The sequence below is a fragment of the Ambystoma mexicanum genome, chromosome 1p, assembly GCF_040938575.1.
Source record: "Ambystoma mexicanum isolate Mex_15411 chromosome 1p, UKY_AmexF1_1, whole genome shotgun sequence".
In the NCBI taxonomy this organism is placed as follows: domain Eukaryota; kingdom Metazoa; phylum Chordata; class Amphibia; order Caudata; family Ambystomatidae; genus Ambystoma; species Ambystoma mexicanum.
Window position 1 is genome coordinate 1,037,730,775 of NC_090921.1, and position 23,368 is coordinate 1,037,754,142.

The 23,368-nt window shown below is 40.8% G+C and overlaps 2 non-coding genes across 2 annotated transcripts; both read left to right on the plus strand.

The window, feature by feature from the left end:
* Nucleotides 1-14,098: 14,098 nt before the first annotated feature.
* TRNAY-GUA (transfer RNA tyrosine (anticodon GUA)) lies at nt 14,099-14,184 on the plus strand. The gene is given in 2 exon segments: nt 14,099-14,135; nt 14,149-14,184. It is a non-coding gene; the product is annotated as a tRNA-Tyr (tRNA).
* Nucleotides 14,185-20,511: 6,327 nt separating this feature from the next.
* On the plus strand, nt 20,512-20,597 carry TRNAY-GUA (transfer RNA tyrosine (anticodon GUA)). Its single transcript is given in 2 exon segments — nt 20,512-20,548; nt 20,562-20,597. It is a non-coding gene; the product is annotated as a tRNA-Tyr (tRNA).
* Nucleotides 20,598-23,368: the final 2,771 nt, after the last annotated feature.

Consider the following 23,368-nt stretch of genomic DNA (forward strand, 5'->3'; position numbering starts at 1 on the left):
AATGATTTGCCAAACCTTCGATAGCTCAGTTGGTAGAGCAGAGGACTGTAGTGTTAAAACAGGCATCAAATCCCGCTCGAACGACTTTTGCAAAATGCAAATTTTATTGAATACTTGGAAAGTAAAATACTTGGAAAATAAAATAACAGACAATTTATAATTATATTATATTTCATCACTGAAAATAGATGCCTTTTGCTTTGAGGCTGTGGTCATGTTATTTTTCTGTCCGACACCCATCTTCGTTGGTTTCCTGTGAGGTGTTTTGGATCCCATCTCTTGCTATGAACTGACAAAACAGCAGAATCCCCTTGACAATCTTGATTTCTCAAGGGAAATGAGAGCACACTATACACCATCCAAGATATTAAAATATTGTCAAGGCCCAACACGGCTGAATACTCTGAGGAGATGGCCTGTGAGGCGCCGCGTTTCAACTTTTCCCCCTTAGTATGGTGGTCAGTAACATGCTGGAGACTGCGGAGGGGGTCATTTTTTTAATTGGGAACTGATGTGCTTTTACTCAATTCGGGAACCTCACAAGCCAAATTTGTAGTATTTTGCACGAATTGCAAGAGATGTTTGCATGTCGACGGTTGAAGTGGAAGCTCGTATTGAGCTAGCTAGAGACCGATCTGCCAAGCCTTCGATAGCTCAGTTGGTAGAGTGGAGGACTGTAGTGGTGAAACAGGCATCTTTACATCGCTGGTTCAAATCCAGCTCGAAGGACTTTTGCCAAATGTAAATTTTATTGAATACTTGGAAAGTAAAATACTTGGAAAGTAAAATAACAGACAATTTATAATTATATTCTATTTCATCACTGAAAATAGATGCCTTTTGCTTTGAGGCTGTGGCCACGTTATTTTTCTGTCCGACACCAATCTTCATTGGTTTCCTGTGTGGTATTTTGGATCCCCATCTCTTGCTATGAACTGGCAAAACAGCAGAATCCCCTTGACAATCTTGATTTCTCAACGGAAATGAGAGAACACTATACACCATCCAAGATATTAAAATATTGTCAAGGCCGAACACGGCTGAATACTCTGAGGAGATGGCCTGTGAGGCGCCGCCTTTCAACTTTTCCTCCTTAGTATGGTGGTCAGTAACATGCGGGAGACTGCGGAGGGGGTCATTTTTTTAATTGGGAACTGATGTGCTTTTACTCAATTCGGGAACCAAACAAGCCAAATTTGTAGTATTTTGCACGAATTGCAAGAGATGTTTGCATGTCGACGGTTGAAGTGGAAGATCGTATTGAGCTTGCTAGAGAATGATTTGCCGAGCCTTCGATAGCTCAGCTGGTAGAGCGGAGGACTGTAGTGGTGAAACAGGCATCCTTAGGTCGCTGGTTCAAATCCAGTTCGAAGGACTTTTGCCAAATTCAAATTTTATTGAATACTTGGAAAGTAAAATACTTGGAAAATAAAATAACAGACAATTTATAATTATATTATATTTCATCACTGAAAATAGATGCCTTTTGCTTTGAGGCTGTGGCCATGTTCTTTTTCTGTCCGACACCCATCTTCGTTGGTTTCCTGTGAGGTGTTTTGGATCCCCATCTCTTGCTATGAACTGGCAAAACAGCAGAATCTCCTTGACAATCTTGATTTTTCAATGGAAATGAGAGAACACTATACACCATCCAAGATATTAAAATATTGTCAAGGCCCAACACTGCTGAATACTCTGAGGAGATGGCCTGTGAGGCGCCGCCTTTCAACTTTTCCTCCTTAGTATGGTGGTCGGTAACATGTGGGAGACTGCGGAGGGGGTCATTTTTTTAATTGGGAACTGATGTGCTTTTACTCAATTCGGGAACCTCACAAGCTAAATTTGTAGTATTTTGCACGAATTGCAAGAGATGTTTGCATGTCGACGGTTGAAGTGGAAGCTCGTATTGAGCTTGCTGGAAAATGGTTTGCCATACCTTCGATAGCTCAGTTGGTAGAGCAGAGGACTGTAGTGTTAAAACAGGCATCCTTAGGTCGCTGTTTCAAAACTGGCTCGAAGGACTTTTTTGCCAAATGCAAATTTTATTGAATACTTGGAAAGTAAAATACTTGGAAAATAAAATAACAGACAATTTATAATTATATTATATTTCATCACTGAAAATAGATGCCTTTTGCTTTGAGGCTGTGGTCATGTTATTTTTCTGTCCGACACCCATCTTCGTTGGTTTCCTGTGAGGTGTTTTGGATCCCATCTCTTGCTATGAACTGTCAAAACAGCAGAATCCCCTTGACAATCTTGATTTCTCAAGGGAAATGAGAGCACACAATACACCATCCAAGATATTAAAATATTGTCAAGGCCCAACACGGCTGAATACTCTGAGGAGATGGCCTGTGAGTTACCGCCTTTCAACTTTTCCCCCTTAGTATGGTGGTCAGTAACATGCAGGAGACTGCGGAGGGGGTCATATTTTTAATTGGGAACTGATGTGCTTTTACTCAATTCGGGAACCAAACAAGCCAAATTTGTATTATTTTGCACAAATTGCAAGAGATGTTTGCATGTCGACGGTTGAAGTGGAAGATCGTATTGAGCTTGCTAGAGAATCATTTGCCAAGCCTTCGATAGCTCAGTTGGTAGAGCGGAGGACTGTAGTGGTGAAACAGGCATCCTTAGGTCGCTGGTTCAAATCCAGTTCGAAGGACTTTTGCCAAATGCAAATTTTATTGAATACTTGGAAAGTAAAATACTTGGAAAATAAAATAACAGACAATTTATAATTATATTATATTTCATCACTGAAAATAGATGCCTTTTGCTTTGAGGCTGTGGCCATGTTATTTTTCTGTCCGACACCCATCTTCGTTGGTTTCCTGTGAGGTGTTTTGGATCCCCATCTCTTGCTATGAACTGGCAAAACAGCAGAATCTCCTTGACAATCTTGATTTTTCAATGGAAATGAGAGAACACTATATACCATCCAAGATATTAAAATATTGTCAAGGCCCAACACTGCTGAATACACTGAGGAGATGGCCTGTGAGGTGCCGCCTTTCAACTTTTCCTCCTTAGTATGGTGGTCAGTAACATGTGGGAGACTGCGGAGGGGGTCATTTTTTTAATTGGGAACTGATGTGCTTTTACTCAATTCGGGAACCTCACAAGCCAAATTTGTAGTATTTTGCACGAATTGCAAGAGATGTTTGCATGTCGACGGTTGAAGTGGAAGCTCGTATTGAGCTTGCTAGAAAATGATTTGCCAAACCTTCGATAGCTCAGTTGGTAGAGCAGAGGACTGTAGTGTTAAAACAGGCATCAAATCCCGCTCGAAAGACTTTTGCAAAATGCAAATTTTATTGAATACTTGGAAAGTAAAATACTTGGAAAATAAAATAACAGACAATTTATAATTATATTATATTTCATCACTGAAAATAGATGCCTTTTGCTTTGAGGCTGTGGTCATGTTATTTTTCTGTCCGACACCCATCTTCGTTGGTTTCCTGTGAGGTGTTTTGGATCCCATCTCTTGCTATGAACTGACAAAACAGCAGAATCCCCTTGACAATCTTGATTTCTCAAGGGAAATGAGAGCACACTATACACCATCCAAGATATTAAAATATTGTCAAGGCCCAACGCTGCTGAATACTCTGAGGAGATGGCCTGTGAGGTGCCGCCTTTCAACTTTTCCTCCTTAGTATGGTGGTCAGTAACATGCGGGAGACTGCGGAGGGGGTCATTTTTTTATTTGGGAACTGATGTGCTTTTACTCAATTCGGGAACCTCACAAGCCAAATTTGTAGTATTTTGCACAAATTGCAAGAGATGTTTGCATTTCGACGGTTGAAGTGGAAGCTCATATTGAGCTTGCTAGAGACCGATCTGCCAAGCCTTCGATAGCTCAGTTGGTAGAGTGGAGGACTGTAGTGGTGAAACAGGCATCCTTACAGGACTTTCGCCAAATGCAAATTTTATTGAATACTTGGAAAGTTAAATACTTGGAAAGTAAAATAACAGACAATTTATAATTATATTCTATTTCATCACTGAAAATAGATGCCTTTTGCTTTGAGGCTGTGGCCACGTTATTTTTCTGTCCGACACCAATCTTCATTGGTTTCCTGTGTGGTATTTTGGATCCCCATCTCTTGCTATGAACTGGCAAAACAGCAGAATCCCCTTGACAATCTTGATTTCTCAACGGAAATGAGAGAACACTATACACCATCCAAGATATTAAAATATTGTCAAGGCCGAACACGGCTGAATACTCTGAGGAGATGGCCTGTGAGGCGCCGCCTTTCAACTTTTCCTCCTTAGTATGGTGGTCAGTAACATGCGGGAGACTGCGGAGGGGGTCATTTTTTTAATTGGGAACTGATGTGCTTTTACTCAATTCGGGAACCAAACAAGCCAAATTTGTAGTATTTTGCACGAATTGCAAGAGATGTTTGCATGTCGACGGTTGAAGTGGAAGATCGTATTGAGCTTGCTAGAGAATGATTTGCCGAGCCTTCGATAGCTCAGCTGGTAGAGCGGAGGACTGTAGTGGTGAAACAGGCATCCTTAGGTCGCTGGTTCAAATCCAGTTCGAAGGACTTTTGCCAAATGCAAATTTTATTGAATACTTGGAAAGTGAAATACTTGGAAAATAAAATAACAGACAATTTATAATTATATTATATTTCATCACTGAAAATAGATGCCTTTTGCTTTGAGGCTGTGGCCATGTTCTTTTTCTGTCCGACACCCATCTTCGTTGGTTTCCTGTGAGGTGTTTTGGATCCCCATCTCTTGCTATGAACTGGCAAAACAGCAGAATCTCCTTGACAATCTTGATTTTTCAATGGAAATGAGAGAACACTATACACCATCCAAGATATTAAAATATTGTCAAGGCCCAACACTGCTGAATACTCTGAGGAGATGGCCTGTGAGGCGCCGCCTTTCAACTTTTCCTCCTTAGTATGGTGGTCGGTAACATGTGGGAGACTGCGGAGGGGGTCATTTTTTTAATTGGGAACTGATGTGCTTTTACTCAATTCGGGAACCTCACAAGCTAAATTTGTAGTATTTTGCACGAATTGCAAGAGATGTTTGCATGTCGACGGTTGAAGTGGAAGCTCGTATTGAGCTTGCTGGAAAATGGTTTGCCATACCTTCGATAGCTCAGTTGGTAGAGCAGAGGACTGTAGTGTTAAAACAGGCATCCTTAGGTCGCTGTTTCAAAACTGGCTCGAAGGACTTTTTTGCCAAATGCAAATTTTATTGAATACTTGGAAAGTAAAATACTTGGAAAATAAAATAACAGACAATTTATAATTATATTATATTTCATCACTGAAAATAGATGCCTTTTGCTTTGAGGCTGTGGTCATGTTATTTTTCTGTCCGACACCCATCTTCGTTGGTTTCCTGTGAGGTGTTTTGGATCCCATCTCTTGCTATGAACTGTCAAAACAGCAGAATCCCCTTGACAATCTTGATTTCTCAAGGGAAATGAGAGCACACAATACACCATCCAAGATATTAAAATATTGTCAAGGCCCAACACGGCTGAATACTCTGAGGAGATGGCCTGTGAGTCACCGCCTTTCAACTTTTCCCCCTTAGTATGGTGGTCAGTAACATGCAGGAGACTGCGGAGGGGGTCATATTTTTAATTGGGAACTGATGTGCTTTTACTCAATTCGGGAACCAAACAAGCCAAATTTGTATTATTTTGCACAAATTGCAAGAGATGTTTGCATGTCGACGGTTGAAGTGGAAGATCGTATTGAGCTTGCTAGAGAATCATTTGCCAAGCCTTCGATAGCTCAGTTGGTAGAGCGGAGGACTGTAGTGGTGAAACAGGCATCCTTAGGTCGCTGGTTCAAATCCAGTTCGAAGGACTTTTGCCAAATGCAAATTTTATTGAATACTTGGAAAGTAAAATACTTGGAAAATAAAATAACAGACAATTTATAATTATATTATATTTCATCACTGAAAATAGATGCCTTTTGCTTTGAGGCTGTGGCCATGTTATTTTTCTGTCCGACACCCATCTTCGTTGGTTTCCTGTGAGGTGTTTTGGATCCCCATCTCTTGCTATGAACTGGCAAAACAGCAGAATCTCCTTGACAATCTTGATTTTTCAATGGAAATGAGAGAACACTATATACCATCCAAGATATTAAAATATTGTCAAGGCCCAACACTGCTGAATACACTGAGGAGATGGCCTGTGAGGTGCCGCCTTTCAACTTTTCCTCCTTAGTATGGTGGTCAGTAACATGTGGGAGACTGCGGAGGGGGTCATTTTTTTAATTGGGAACTGATGTGCTTTTACTCAATTCGGGAACCTCACAAGCCAAATTTGTAGTATTTTGCACGAATTGCAAGAGATGTTTGCATGTCGACGGTTGAAGTGGAAGCTCGTATTGAGCTTGCTAGAAAATGATTTGCCAAACCTTCGATAGCTCAGTTGGTAGAGCAGAGGACTGTAGTGTTAAAAGAGGCATCAAATCCCGCTCGAACGACTTTTGCAAAATGCAAATTTTATTGAATACTTGGAAAGTAAAATACTTGGAAAATAAAATAACAGACAATTTATAATTATATTATATTTCATCACTGAAAATAGATGCCTTTTGCTTTGAGGCTGTGGTCATGTTATTTTTCTGTCCGACACCCATCTTCGTTGGTTTCCTGTGAGGTGTTTTGGATCCCATCTCTTGCTATGAACTGACAAAACAGCAGAATCCCCTTGACAATCTTGATTTCTCAAGGGAAATGAGAGCACACTATACACCATCCAAGATATTAAAATATTGTCAAGGCCCAACACGGCTGAATACTCTGAGGAGATGGCCTGTGAGGCGCCGCGTTTCAACTTTTCCCCCTTAGTATGGTGGTCAGTAACATGCTGGAGACTGCGGAGGGGGTCATTTTTTTAATTGGGAACTGATGTGCTTTTACTCAATTCGGGAACCTCACAAGCCAAATTTGTAGTATTTTGCACGAATTGCAAGAGATGTTTGCATGTCGACGGTTGAAGTGGAAGCTCGTATTGAGCTAGCTAGAGACCGATCTGCCAAGCCTTCGATAGCTCAGTTGGTAGAGTGGAGGACTGTAGTGGTGAAACAGGCATCTTTACATCGCTGGTTCAAATCCAGCTCGAAGGACTTTTGCCAAATGTAAATTTTATTGAATACTTGGAAAGTAAAATACTTGGAAAGTAAAATAACAGACAATTTATAATTATATTCTATTTCATCACTGAAAATAGATGCCTTTTGCTTTGAGGCTGTGGCCACGTTATTTTTCTGTCCGACACCAATCTTCATTGGTTTCCTGTGTGGTATTTTGGATCCCCATCTCTTGCTATGAACTGGCAAAACAGCAGAATCCCCTTGACAATCTTGATTTCTCAACGGAAATGAGAGAACACTATACACCATCCAAGATATTAAAATATTGTCAAGGCCGAACACGGCTGAATACTCTGAGGAGATGGCCTGTGAGGCGCCGCCTTTCAACTTTTCCTCCTTAGTATGGTGGTCAGTAACATGCGGGAGACTGCGGAGGGGGTCATTTTTTTAATTGGGAACTGATGTGCTTTTACTCAATTCGGGAACCAAACAAGCCAAATTTGTAGTATTTTGCACGAATTGCAAGAGATGTTTGCATGTCGACGGTTGAAGTGGAAGATCGTATTGAGCTTGCTAGAGAATGATTTGCCGAGCCTTCGATAGCTCAGCTGGTAGAGCGGAGGACTGTAGTGGTGAAACAGGCATCCTTAGGTCGCTGGTTCAAATCCAGTTCGAAGGACTTTTGCCAAATTCAAATTTTATTGAATACTTGGAAAGTAAAATACTTGGAAAATAAAATAACAGACAATTTATAATTATATTATATTTCATCACTGAAAATAGATGCCTTTTGCTTTGAGGCTGTGGCCATGTTCTTTTTCTGTCCGACACCCATCTTCGTTGGTTTCCTGTGAGGTGTTTTGGATCCCCATCTCTTGCTATGAACTGGCAAAACAGCAGAATCTCCTTGACAATCTTGATTTTTCAATGGAAATGAGAGAACACTATACACCATCCAAGATATTAAAATATTGTCAAGGCCCAACACTGCTGAATACTCTGAGGAGATGGCCTGTGAGGCGCCGCCTTTCAACTTTTCCTCCTTAGTATGGTGGTCGGTAACATGTGGGAGACTGCGGAGGGGGTCATTTTTTTAATTGGGAACTGATGTGCTTTTACTCAATTCGGGAACCTCACAAGCTAAATTTGTAGTGTTTTGCACGAATTGCAAGAGATGTTTGCATGTCGACGGTTGAAGTGGAAGCTCGTATTGAGCTTGCTGGAAAATGGTTTGCCATACCTTCGATAGCTCAGTTGGTAGAGCAGAGGACTGTAGTGTTAAAACAGGCATCCTTAGGTCGCTGTTTCAAAACTGGCTCGAAGGACTTTTTTGCCAAATGCAAATTTTATTGAATACTTGGAAAGTAAAATACTTGGAAAATAAAATAACAGACAATTTATAATTATATTATATTTCATCACTGAAAATAGATGCCTTTTGCTTTGAGGCTGTGGTCATGTTATTTTTCTGTCCGACACCCATCTTCGTTGGTTTCCTGTGAGGTGTTTTGGATCCCATCTCTTGCTATGAACTGTCAAAACAGCAGAATCCCCTTGACAATCTTGATTTCTCAAGGGAAATGAGAGCACACAATACACCATCCAAGATATTAAAATATTGTCAAGGCCCAACACGGCTGAATACTCTGAGGAGATGGCCTGTGAGTTACCGCCTTTCAACTTTTCCCCCTTAGTATGGTGGTCAGTAACATGCAGGAGACTGCGGAGGGGGTCATATTTTTAATTGGGAACTGATGTGCTTTTACTCAATTCGGGAACCAAACAAGCCAAATTTGTATTATTTTGCACAAATTGCAAGAGATGTTTGCATGTCGACGGTTGAAGTGGAAGATCGTATTGAGCTTGCTAGAGAATCATTTGCCAAGCCTTCGATAGCTCAGTTGGTAGAGCGGAGGACTGTAGTGGTGAAACAGGCATCCTTAGGTCGCTGGTTCAAATCCAGTTCGAAGGACTTTTGCCAAATGCAAATTTTATTGAATACTTGGAAAGTAAAATACTTGGAAAATAAAATAACAGACAATTTATAATTATATTATATTTCATCACTGAAAATAGATGCCTTTTGCTTTGAGGCTGTGGCCATGTTATTTTTCTGTCCGACACCCATCTTCGTTGGTTTCCTGTGAGGTGTTTTGGATCCCCATCTCTTGCTATGAACTGGCAAAACAGCAGAATCTCCTTGACAATCTTGATTTTTCAATGGAAATGAGAGAACACTATATACCATCCAAGATATTAAAATATTGTCAAGGCCCAACACTGCTGAATACACTGAGGAGATGGCCTGTGAGGTGCCGCCTTTCAACTTTTCCTCCTTAGTATGGTGGTCAGTAACATGTGGGAGACTGCGGAGGGGGTCATTTTTTTAATTGGGAACTGATGTGCTTTTACTCAATTCGGGAACCTCACAAGCCAAATTTGTAGTATTTTGCACGAATTGCAAGAGATGTTTGCATGTCGACGGTTGAAGTGGAAGCTCGTATTGAGCTTGCTAGAAAATGATTTGCCAAACCTTCGATAGCTCAGTTGGTAGAGCAGAGGACTGTAGTGTTAAAACAGGCATCAAATCCCGCTCGAAAGACTTTTGCAAAATGCAAATTTTATTGAATACTTGGAAAGTAAAATACTTGGAAAATAAAATAACAGACAATTTATAATTATATTATATTTCATCACTGAAAATAGATGCCTTTTGCTTTGAGGCTGTGGTCATGTTATTTTTCTGTCCGACACCCATCTTCGTTGGTTTCCTGTGAGGTGTTTTGGATCCCATCTCTTGCTATGAACTGACAAAACAGCAGAATCCCCTTGACAATCTTGATTTCTCAAGGGAAATGAGAGCACACTATACACCATCCAAGATATTAAAATATTGTCAAGGCCCAACACGGCTGAATACTCTGAGGAGATGGCCTGTGAGGCGCCGCGTTTCAACTTTTCCCCCTTAGTATGGTGGTCAGTAACATGCTGGAGACTGCAGAGGGGGTCATTTTTTTAATTGGGAACTGATGTGCTTTTACTCAATTCGGGAACCTCACAAGCCAAATTTGTAGTATTTTGCACAAATTGCAAGAGATGTTTGCATGTCGACGGTTGAAGTGGAAGCTCGTATTGAGCTAGCTAGAGACCGATCTGCCAAGCCTTCGATAGCTCAGTTGGTAGAGTGGAGGACTGTAGTGGTGAAACAGGCATCTTTACATCGCTGGTTCAAATCCAGCTCGAAGGACTTTTGCCAAATGTAAATTTTATTGAATACTTGGAAAGTAAAATACTTGGAAAGTAAAATAACAGACAATTTATAATTATATTCTATTTCATCACTGAAAATAGATGCCTTTTGCTTTGAGGCTGTGGCCACGTTATTTTTCTATCCGACACCAATCTTCTTTGGTTTCCAGTCTGGTATTTTGGATCCCCATCTCTTGCTATGAACTAGCAAAACAGCAGAATCCCCTTGACAATCTTGATTTCTCAAGGGAAATGAGAGAACACTATACACCATCCAAGATATTAAAATATTGTCAAGGCCCAACATGGCTGAATACTCTGAGGAGATGGCCTGTGAGGCGCCGCCTTTCAACTTTTCCCCCTTAGTATGGTGGTCAGTAACATGTGGGAGACTGCGGAGGGGGTCATTTTTTTAATTGGGAACTGATGTGCTTTTACTCAATTCGGGAACCTCACAAGCCAAATTTGTAGTATTTTGCACGAATTGCAAGAGATGTTTGCATGTCGACGGTTGAAGTGGAAGCTCGTATTGAGCTTGCTAGAAAATGATTTGCCAAACCTTCGATAGCTCAGTTGGTAGAGCAGAGGACTGTAGTGTTAAAACAGGCATCCTTAGGTCGCTGTTTCAAATCCCGCTCGAAGGACTTTTGCCAAATGCAAATTTTATTGAATACTTGGAAAGTAAAATACTTGGAAAATAAAATAACAGACAATTTATAATTATATTATATTTCATCACTGAAAATAGATGCCTTTTGCTTTGAGGCTGTGGTCATGTTATTTTTCTGTCCGACACCCATCTTCGTTGGTTTCCTGTGAGGTGTTTTGGATCCCATCTCTTGCTATGAACTGACAAAACAGCAGAATCCCCTTGACAATCTTGATTTCTCAGGGGAAATGAGAGCACACTATACACCATCCAAGATATTAAAATATTGTCAAGGCCCAACACGGCTGAATACTCTGAGGAGATGGCCTGTGAGGCGCCGCCTTTCAACTTTTCCCCCTTAGTATGGTGGTCAGTAACATGCTGGAGACTGCCGAGGGGGTCATTTTTTTAATTGGGAACTGATGTGCTTTTACTCAATTCGGGAACCTCACAAGCCAAATTTGTACTATTTTACACGAATTGCAAGAGATGTTTGCATGTCGACGGTTGAAGTGGAAGATCGTATTGAGCTTGCTAGAGAATGATTTGCCAAGCCTTTGATAGCTCAGTTGCTAGAGCGGAGGACTGTAGTGGTAAAACAGGCATCCTTAGGTCGCTGGTTCAAATCCGGCTCGAAGGACTTTTGCCAAATGCAAATTTTATTGAATACTTGGAAAGTAAAATACTTGGAAAATAAAATAACAGACAATTTATAATTATATTGTATTTCATCACTGAAAATAGATGCCTTTTGCTTTGAGGCTGTGCCCATGTTATTTTTCTGTCCGACACCCATCTTCGTTGGTTTCCTGTGAGGTGTTTTGGATCCCCATCTCTTGCTATGAACTGGCAAAACAGCAGAATCTCCTTGACAATCTTGATTTTTCAATGGAAATGAGAGAACACTATATACCATCCAAGATATTAAAATATTGTCAAGGCCCAACACTGCTGAATACACTGAGGAGATGGCCTGTGAGGCGCCGCCTTTCAACTTTTCCTCCTTAGTATGGTGGTCAGTAACATGTGGGAGACTGCGGAGGGGGTCATTTTTTTAATTGGGAACTGATGTGCTTTTACTCAATTCGGGAACCTCACAAGCCAAATTTGTAGTATTTTGCACGAATTGCAAGAGATGTTTGCATGTCGACGGTTGAAGTGGAAGCTCGTATTGAGCTTGCTAGAAAATGATTTGCCAAACCTTCGATAGCTCAGTTGGTAGAGCAGAGGACTGTAGTGTTAAAACAGGCATCCTTAGGTCGCTGTTTCAAATCCCGCTCGAAGGACTTTTGCAAAATGCAAATTTTATTGAATACTTGGAAAGTAAAATACTTGGAAAATAAAATAACAGACAATTTATAATTATATTATATTTCATCACTGAAAATAGATGCCTTTTGCTTTGAGGCTGTGGTCATGTTATTTTTCTGTCCGACACCCATCTTCGTTGGTTTCCTGTGAGGTGTTTTGGATCCCATCTCTTGCTATGAACTGACAAAACAGCAGAATCCCCTTGACAATCTTGATTTCTCAAGGGAAATGAGAGCACACTATACACCATCCAAGATATTAAAATATTGTCAAGGCCCAACACGGCTGAATACTCTGAGGAGATGGCCTGTGAGGCGCCGCGTTTCAACTTTTCCCCCTTAGTATGGTGGTCAGTAACATGCTGGAGACTGCGGAGGGGGTCATTTTTTTAATTGGGAACTGATGTGCTTTTACTCAATTCGGGAACCTCACAAGCCAAATTTGTAGTATTTTGCACGAATTGCAAGAGATGTTTGCATGTCGACGGTTGAAGTGGAAGCTCGTATTGAGCTTGCTAGAGACCGATCTGCCAAGCCTTCGATAGCTCAGTTGGTAGAGTGGAGGACTGTAGTGGTGAAACAGGCATCTTTACATCGCAATTTTATTGAATACTTGGAAAGTAAAATACTTGGAAAGTAAAATAACAGACAATTTATAATTATATTCTATTTCATCACTGAAAATAGATGCCTTTTGCTTTGAGGCTGTGGCCACGTTATTTTTCTATCCGACACCAATCTTCTTTGGTTTCCAGTCTGGTATTTTGGATCCCCATCTCTTGCTATGAACTGGCAAAACAGCAGAATCCCCTTGACAATCTTGATTTCTCAAGGGAAATGAGAGAACACTATACACCATCCAAGATATTAAAATATTGTCAAGGCCCAACATGGCTGAATACTCTGAGGAGATGGCCTGTGAGGCGCCGCCTTTCAACTTTTCCCCCTTAGTATGGTGGTCAGTAACATGCGGGAGACTGCAGAGGGGGTCATTTTTTAAATTGGGAACTGATGTGCTTTTACTCAATTCGGGAACCTCACAAGCCAAATTTGTAGTATTTTACACGAATTGCAAGAGATGTTTGCATGTCGACGGTTGAAGTGGAAGATCGTATTGAGCTTGCTAGAGAATGATTTGCCAAGCCTTTGATAGCTCAGTTGCTAGAGCGGAGGACTGTAGTGGTAAAACAGGCATCCTTAGGTCGCTGGTTCAAATCCGGCTTCAAGGACTTTTGCCAAATGCAAATTTTATTGAATACTTGGAAAGTAAAATACTTGGAAAATAAAATAACAGACAATTTATAATTATATTGTATTTCATCACTGAAAATAGATGCCTTTTGCTTTGAGGCTGTGCCCATGTTATTTTTCTGTCCGACACCCATCTTCGTTGGTTTCCTGTGAGGTGTTTTGGATCCCCATCTCTTGCTATGAAATGGCAAAACAGCAGAATCTCCTTGACAATCTTGATTTTTCAATGGAAATGAGAGAACACTATACACCATCCAAGATATTAAAATATTGTCAAGGCCCAACACTGCTGAATACTCTGAGGAGATGGCCCGTGAGGCGCCGCCTTTCAACTTTTCCTCCTTAGTATGGTGGTCAGTAACATGTGGGAGACTACGGAGGGGGTCATTTTTTTAATTGGGAACTGATGTGCTTTTACTCAATTCGGGAACCTCACAAGCCAAATTTGTAGTATTTTGCACGAATTGCAAGAGATGTTTGCATGTCGACGGTTGAAGTGGAAGATCGTATTGAGCTTGCTAGAAAATGATTTTGCCAAGCCTTTGATAGCTCAGTTGGTAGAGCGGAGGACTGTAGTGGTAAAACAGGCATCCTTAGGTCGCTGGTTCAAATCCGGCTCAAAGGACTTTTGCCAAATGCAAATTTTATTGAATACTTGGAAAGTAAAATACTTGGAAAATAAAATAACAGACAATTTATAATTATATTATATTTCATCACTGAAAATAGATGCCTTTTGCTTTGAGGCTCTGGCCACGTTATGTTTCTGTCCAACACCAATCTTCATTGGTTTCCTGTGAGGTGTTTTGGATCCCCATCTCTTGCTATGAACTGGCAAAACAGCAGAATCTCCTTGACAATCTTGATTTCTCAAGGGAAATGAGAGAACACTATACACCATCCAAGATATTAAAATATTGTCAAGGCCCAACGCTGCTGAATACTCTGAGGAGAATGCCTGTGAGGTGCCGCCTTTCAACTTTTCCTCCTTAGTATGGTGGTCAGTAACATGCGGGAGACTGCGGAGGGGGTCATTTTTTTATTTGGGAACTGATGTGCTTTTACTCAATTCGGGAACCTCACAAGCCAAATTTGTAGTATTTTGCACGAATTGCAAGAGATGTTTGCATTTCGACGGTTGAAGTGGAAGCTCGTATTGAGCTTGCTAGAGATCGATCTGCCAAGCCTTCGATAGCTCAGTTGGTAGAGTGGAGGACTGTAGTGGTGAAACAGGCATCCTTACATCGCTGGTTCAAATCCAGCTCGAAGGACTTTCGCCAAATGCAAATTTTATTGAATACTTGGAAAGTAAAATACTTGGAAAGTAAAATAACAGACAATTTATAATTATATTCTATTTCATCACTGAAAATAGATGCCTTTTGCTTTGAGGCTGTGGCCACGTTATTTTTCTGTCCGACACCAATCTTCATTGGTTTCCTGTGTGGTATTTTGGATCCCCATCTCTTGCTATGAACTGGCAAAACAGCAGAATCCCCTTGACAATCTTGATTTCTCAACGGAAATGAGAGAACACTATACACCATCCAAGATATTAAAATATTGTCAAGGCCGAACACGGCTGAATACTCTGAGGAGATGGCCTGTGAGGCGCCGCCTTTCAACTTTTCCTCCTTAGTATGGTGGTCAGTAACATGCGGGAGACTGCGGAGGGGGTCATTTTTTTAATTGGGAACTGATGTGCTTTTACTCAATTCGGGAACCAAACAAGCCAAATTTGTAGTATTTTGCACGAATTGCAAGAGATGTTTGCATGTCGACGGTTGAAGTGGAAGATCGTATTGAGCTTGCTAGAGAATGATTTGCCAAGCCTTCGATAGCTCAGCTGAGGACTGTAGTGGTGAAACAGGCATCCTTAGGTCGCTGGTTCAAATCCAGTTCGAAGGACTTTTGCCAAATGCAAATTTTATTGAATACTTGGAAAGTAAAATACTTGGAAAATAAAATAACAGACAATTTATAATTATATTATATTTCATCACTGAAAATAGATGCCTTTTGCTTTGAGGCTGTGGCCATGTTCTTTTTCTGTCCGACACCCATCTTCGTTGGTTTCCTGTGAGGTGTTTTGGATCCCCATCTCTTGCTATGAACTGGCAAAACAGCAGAATCTCCTTGACAATCTTGATTTTTCAATGGAAATGAGAGAACACTATACACCATCCAAGATATTAAAATATTGTCAAGGCCCAACACTGCTGAATACTCTGAGGAGATGGCCTGTGAGGCGCCGCCTTTCAACTTTTCCTCCTTAGTATGGTGGTCGGTAACATGTGGGAGACTGCGGAGGGGGTCATTTTTTTAATTGGGAACTGATGTGCTTTTACTCAATTCGGGAACCTCACAAGCTAAATTTGTAGTATTTTGCACGAATTGCAAGAGATGTTTGCATGTCGACGGTTGAAGTGGAAGCTCGTATTGAGCTTGCTGGAAAATGGTTTGCCATACCTTCGATAGCTCAGTTGGTAGAGCAGAGGACTGTAGTGTTAAAACAGGCATCCTTAGGTCGCTGTTTCAAAACTGGCTCGAAGGACTTTTTTGCCAAATGCAAATTTTATTGAATACTTGGAAAGTAAAATACTTGGAAAATAAAATAACAGACAATTTATAATTATATTATATTTCATCACTGAAAATAGATGCCTTTTGCTTTGAGGCTGTGGTCATGTTATTTTTCTGTCCGACACCCATCTTCGTTGGTTTCCTGTGAGGTGTTTTGGATCCCATCTCTTGCTATGAACTGTCAAAACAGCAGAATCCCCTTGACAATCTTGATTTCTCAAGGGAAATGAGAGCACACAATACACCATCCAAGATATTAAAATATTGTCAAGGCCCAACACGGCTGAATACTCTGAGGAGATGGCCTGTGAGTCACCGCCTTTCAACTTTTCCCCCTTAGTATGGTGGTCAGTAACATGCAGGAGACTGCGGAGGGGGTCATATTTTTAATTGGGAACTGATGTGCTTTTACTCAATTCGGGAACCAAACAAGCCAAATTTGTATTATTTTGCACAAATTGCAAGAGATGTTTGCATGTCGACGGTTGAAGTGGAAGATCGTATTGAGATTGCTAGAGAATCATTTGCCAAGCCTTCGATAGCTCAGTTGGTAGAGCGGAGGACTGTAGTGGTGAAACAGGCATCCTTAGGTCGCTGGTTCAAATCCAGTTCGAAGGACTTTTGCCAAATGCAAATTTTATTGAATACTTGGAAAGTAAAATACTTGGAAAATAAAATAACAGACAATTTATAATTATATTATATTTCATCACTGAAAATAGATGCCTTTTGCTTTGAGGCTGTGGCCATGTTATTTTTCTGTCCGACACCCATCTTCGTTGGTTTCCTGTGAGGTGTTTTGGATCCCCATCTCTTGCTATGAACTGGCAAAACAGCAGAATCTCCTTGACAATCTTGATTTTTCAATGGAAATGAGAGAACACTATATACCATCCAAGATATTAAAATATTGTCAAGGCCCAACACTGCTGAATACACTGAGGAGATGGCCTGTGAGGCGCCGCCTTTCAACTTTTCCTCCTTAGTATGGTGGTCAGTAACATGTGGGAGACTGCGGAGGGGGTCATTTTTTTAATTGGGAACTGATGTGCTTTTACTCAATTCGGGAACCTCACAAGCCAAATTTGTAGTATTTTGCACGAATTGCAAGAGATGTTTGCATGTCGACGGTTGAAGTGGAAGCTCGTATTGAGCTTGCTAGAAAATGATTTGCCAAACCTTCGATAGCTCAGTTGGTAGAGCAGAGGACTGTAGTGTTAAAACAGGCATCCTTAGGTCGCTGTTTCAAATCCCGCTCGAAGGACTTTTGCAAAATGCAAATTTTATTGAATACTTGGAAAGTAAAATACTTGGAAAATAAAATAACAGACAATTTATAATTATATTATATTTCATCACTGAAAATAGATGCCTTTTGCTTTGAGGCTGTGGTCATGTTATTTTTCTGTCCGACACCCATCTTCGTTGGTTTCCTGTGAGGTGTTTTGGATCCCATCTCTTGCTATGAACTGACAAAACAGCAGAATCCCCTTGACAATCTTGATTTCTCAAGGGAAATGAGAGCACACTATACACCATCCAAGATATTAAAATATTGTCAAGGCCCAACACGGCTGAATACTCTGAGGAGATGGCCTGTGAGGCGCCGCGTTTCAACTTTTCCCCCTTAGTATGGTGGTCAGTAACATGCTGGAGACTGCGGAGGGGGTCATTTTTTTAATTGGGAACTGATGTGCTTTTACTCAATTCGGGAACCTCGCAAGCCAAATTTGTAGTATTTTGCACGAATTGCAAGAGATGTTTGCATGTCGACGGTTGAAGTGGAAGCTCGTATTGAGCTTGCTAGAGACCGATCTGCCAAGCCTTCGATAGCTCAGTTGGTAGAGTGGAGGACTGTAGTGGTGAAACAGGCATCCTTACATCGCTGGTTCAAATCCAGCTCGAAGGACTTTTGCCAAATGCAAATTTTATTGAATACTTGGAAAGTAAAATACTTGGAAAGTAAAATAACAGACAATTTATAATTATATTCTATTTCATCACTGAAAATAGATGCCTTTTGCTTTGAGGTCGTGGCCACGTTATTTTTCTATCCGACACCAATCTTCTTTGGTTTCCAGTCTGGTATTTTGGATCCCCATCTCTTGCTATGAACTGGCAAAACAGCAGAATCCCCTTGACAATCTTGATTTCTCAAGGGAAATGAGAGAACACTATACACCATCCAAAATATTAAAATATTGTCAAGGCCCAACATGGCTGAATACTCTGAGGAGATGGCCTGTGAGGCGCCGCCTTTCAACTTTTCCCCCTTAGTATGGTGGTCAGTAACATGTGGGAGACTGCGGAGGGGGTCATTTTTTTAATTGGGAACTGATGTGCTTTTACTCAATTCGGGAACCTCACAAGCCAAATTTGTAGTATTTTGCACGAATTGCAAGAGATGTTTGCATGTCGACGGTTGAAGTAGAAGCTCGTATTGAGCTTGCTAGAAAATGATTTGCCAAACCTTTGATAGCTCAGTTGGTAGAGCAGAGGACTGTAGTGTTAAAACAGGCATCCTTAGGTCGCTGTTTCAAAACTGGGTCGAAGGACTTTTGCCAAATGCAAATTTTATTGAATACTTGGAAAGTAAAATACTTGGAAAATAAAATAACAGACAATTTATAATTATATTATATTTCATCACTGAAAATAGATGCCTTTTGCTTTGAGGCTGTGGTCATGTTATTTTTCTGTCCGACACCCATCTTCGTTGGTTTCCTGTGAGGTGTTTTGGATCCCATCTCTTGCTATGAACTGACAAAACAGCAGAATCCCCTTGACAATCTTGATTTCTCAAGGGAAATGAGAGCACACTATACACCATCCAAGATATTAAAATATTGTCAAGGCCCAACACGGCTGAATACTCTGAGGAGATGGCCTGTGAGGCGCCGCGTTTCAACTTTTCCCCCTTAGTATGGTGGTCAGTAACATGCTGGAGACTGCCGAGGGGGTCATTTTTTTAATTGGGAACTGATGTGCTTTTACTCAATTCGGGAACCTCACAAGCCAAATTTGTAGTATTTTGCACGAATTGCAAGAGATGTTTGCATGTCGACGGTTGAAGTGGAAGCTCGTATTGAGCTTGCTAGAGACCGATCTGCCAAGCCTTCGATAGCTCAGTTGGTAGAGTGGAGGACAGTAGTGGTGAAACAGGCATCTTTACATCGCAATTTTATTGAATACTTGGAAAGTAAAATACTTGGAAAGTAAAATAACAGACAATTTATAATTATATTCTATTTCATCACTGAAAATAGATGCCTTTTGCTTTGAGGCTGTGGCCACGTTATTTTTCTATCCGACACCAATCTTCTTTGGTTTCCAGTCTGGTATTTTGGATCCCCATCTCTTGCTATGAACTGGCAAAACAGCAGAATCCCCTTGACAATCTTGATTTCTCAAGGGAAATGAGAGAACACTATACACCATCCAAGATATTAAAATATTGTCAAGGCCCAACATGGCTGAATACTCTGAGGAGATGGCCTGTGAGGCGCCGCCTTTCAACTTTTCCCCCTTAGTATGGTGGTCAGTAACATGCGGGAGACTGCAGAGGGGGTCATTTTTTAAATTGGGAACTGATGTGCTTTTACTCAATTCGGGAACCTCACAAGCCAAATTTGTAGTATTTTACACGAATTGCAAGAGATGTTTGCATGTCGACGGTTGAAGTGGAAGATCGTATTGAGCTTGCTAGAAAATGATTTGCCAAGCCTTTGATAGCTCAGTTGCTAGAGCGGAGGACTGTAGTGGTAAAACAGGCATCCTTAGGTCGCTGGTTCAAATCCGGATTCAAGGACTTTTGCCAAATGCAAATTTTATTGAATACTTGGAAAGTAAAATACTTGGAAAATAAAATAACAGACAATTTATAATTATATTGTATTTCATCACTGAAAATAGATGCCTTTTGCTTTGAGGCTGTGCCCATGTTATTTTTCTGTCCGACACCCATCTTCGTTGGTTTCCTGTGAGGTGTTTTGGATCCCCATCTCTTGCTATGAAATGGCAAAACAGCAGAATCTCCTTGACAATCTTGATTTTTCAATGGAAATGAGAGAACACTATACACCATCCAAGATATTAAAATATTGTCAAGGCCCAACACTGCTGAATACTCTGAGGAGATGGCCCGTGAGGCGCCGCCTTTCAACTTTTCCTCCTTAGTATGGTGGTCAGTAACATGTGGGAGACTACGGAGGGGGTCATTTTTTTAATTGGGAACTGATGTGCTTTTACTCAATTCGGGAACCTCACAAGCCAAATTTGTAGTATTTTGCACGAATTGCAAGAGATGTTTGCATGTCGACGGTTGAAGTGGAAGATCGTATTGAGCTTGCTAGAAAATGATTTTGCCAAGCCTTTGATAGCTCAGTTGGTAGAGCGGAGGACTGTAGTGGTAAAACAGGCATCCTTAGGTCGCTGGTTCAAATCCGGCTCAAAGGACTTTTGCCAAATGCAAATTTTATTGAATACTTGGAAAGTAAAATACTTGGAAAATAAAATAATAGACAATTTATAATTATATTATATTTCAACACTGAAAATATATGCCTTTTGCTTTGAGGCTCTGGCCACGTTATGTTTCTGTCCAACACCAATCTTCATTGGTTTCCTGTGAGGTGTTTTGGATCCCCATCTCTTGCTATGAACTGGCGAAACAGCAGAATCCCCTTGACAATCTTGATTTCTCAAGGGAAATGAGAGCACACTATACACCATCCAAGATATTAAAATATTGTCAAGGCCCAACACGGCTGAATACTCTGAGGAGATGGCCTGTGAGGCGCCGCGTTTCAACTTTTCCCCCTTAGTATGGTGGTCAGTAACATGCTGGAGACTGCGGAGGGGGTCATTTTTTTAATTGGGAACTGATGTGCTTTTACTCAATTCGGGAACCTCGCAAGCCAAATTTGTAGTATTTTGCACGAATTGCAAGAGATGTTTGCATGTCGACGGTTGAAGTGGAAGCTCGTATTGAGCTTGCTAGAGACCGATCAGCCAAGCCTTCGATAGCTCAGTTGGTAGAGTGGAGGACTGTAGTGGTGAGACAGGCATCCTTACATCGCTGGTTCAAATCCAGCTCGAAGGACTTTTGCCAAATGCAAATTTTATTGAATACTTGGAAAGTAAAATACTTGGAAAGTAAAATAACAGACAATTTATAATTATATTCTATTTCATCACTGAAAATAGATGCCTTTTGCTTTGAGGTCGTGGCCACGTTATTTTTCTATCCGACACCAATCTTCTTTGGTTTCCAGTCTGGTATTTTGGATCCCCATCTCTTGCTATGAACTGGCAAAACAGCAGAATCCCCTTGACAATCTTGATTTCTCAAGGGAAATGAGAGAACACTATACACCATCCAAAATATTAAAATATTGTCAAGGCCCAACATGGCTGAATACTCTGAGGAGATGGCCTGTGAGGCGCCGCCTTTCAACTTTTCCCCCTTAGTATGGTGGTCAGTAACATGTGGGAGACTGCGGAGGGGGTCATTTTTTTAATTGGGAACTGATGTGCTTTTACTCAATTCGGGAACCTCACAAGCCAAATTTGTAGTATTTTGCACGAATTGCAAGAGATGTTTGCATGTCGACGGTTGAAGTAGAAGCTCGTATTGAGCTTGCTAGAAAATGATTTGCCAAACCTTTGATAGCTCAGTTGGTAGAGCAGAGGACTGTAGTGTTAAAACAGGCATCCTTAGGTCGCTGTTTCAAAACTGGGTCGAAGGACTTTTGCCAAATGCAAATTTTATTGAATACTTGGAAAGTAAAATACTTGGAAAATAAAATAACAGACAATTTATAATTATATTATATTTCATCACTGAAAATAGATGCCTTTTGCTTTGAGGCTGTGGTCATGTTATTTTTCTGTCCGACACCCATCTTCGTTGGTTTCCTGTGAGGTGTTTTGGATCCCATCTCTTGCTATGAACTGACAAAACAGCAGAATCCCCTTGACAATCTTGATTTCTCAAGGGAAATGAGAGCACACTATACACCATCCAAGATATTAAAATATTGTCAAGGCCCAACACGGCTGAATACTCTGAGGAGATGGCCTGTGAGGCGCCGCGTTTCAACTTTTCCCCCTTAGTATGGTGGTCAGTAACATGCTGGAGACTGCCGAGGGGGTCATTTTTTTAATTGGGAACTGATGTGCTTTTACTCAATTCGGGAACCTCACAAGCCAAATTTGTAGTATTTTGCACGAATTGCAAGAGATGTTTGCATGTCGACGGTTGAAGTGGAAGCTCGTATTGAGCTTGCTAGAGACCGATCTGCCAAGCCTTCGATAGCTCAGTTGGTAGAGTGGAGGACAGTAGTGGTGAAACAGGCATCTTTACATCGCAATTTTATTGAATACTTGGAAAGTAAAATACTTGGAAAGTAAAATAACAGACAATTTATAATTATATTCTATTTCATCACTGAAAATAGATGCCTTTTGCTTTGAGGCTGTGGCCACGTTATTTTTCGATCCGACACCAATCTTCTTTGGTTTCCAGTCTGGTATTTTGGATCCCCATCTCTTGCTATGAACTGGCAAAACAGCAGAATCCCCTTGACAATCTTGATTTCTCAAGGGAAATGAGAGAACACTATACACCATCCAAGATATTAAAATATTGTCAAGGCCCAACATGGCTGAATACTCTGAGGAGATGGCCTGTGAGGCGCCGCCTTTCAACTTTTCCCCCTTAGTATGGTGGTCAGTAACATGCGGGAGACTGCAGAGGGGGTCATTTTTTAAATTGGGAACTGATGTGCTTTTACTCAATTCGGGAACCTCACAAGCCAAATTTGTAGTATTTTACACAAATTGCAAGAGATGTTTGCATGTCGACGGTTGAAGTGGAAGATCGTATTGAGCTTGCTAGAAAATGATTTGCCAAGCCTTTGATAGCTCAGTTGCTAGAGCGGAGGACTGTAGTGGTAAAACAGGCATCCTTAGGTCGCTGGTTCAAATCCGGCTTCAAGGACTTTTGCCAAATGCAAATTTTATTGAATACTTGGAAAGTAAAATACTTGGAAAATAAAATAACAGACAATTTATAATTATATTGTATTTCATCACTGAAAATAGATGCCTTTTGCTTTGAGGCTGTGCCCATGTTATTTTTCTGTCCGACACCCATCTTCGTTGGTTTCCTGTGAGGTGTTTTGGATCCCCATCTCTTGCTATGAAATGGCAAAACAGCAGAATCT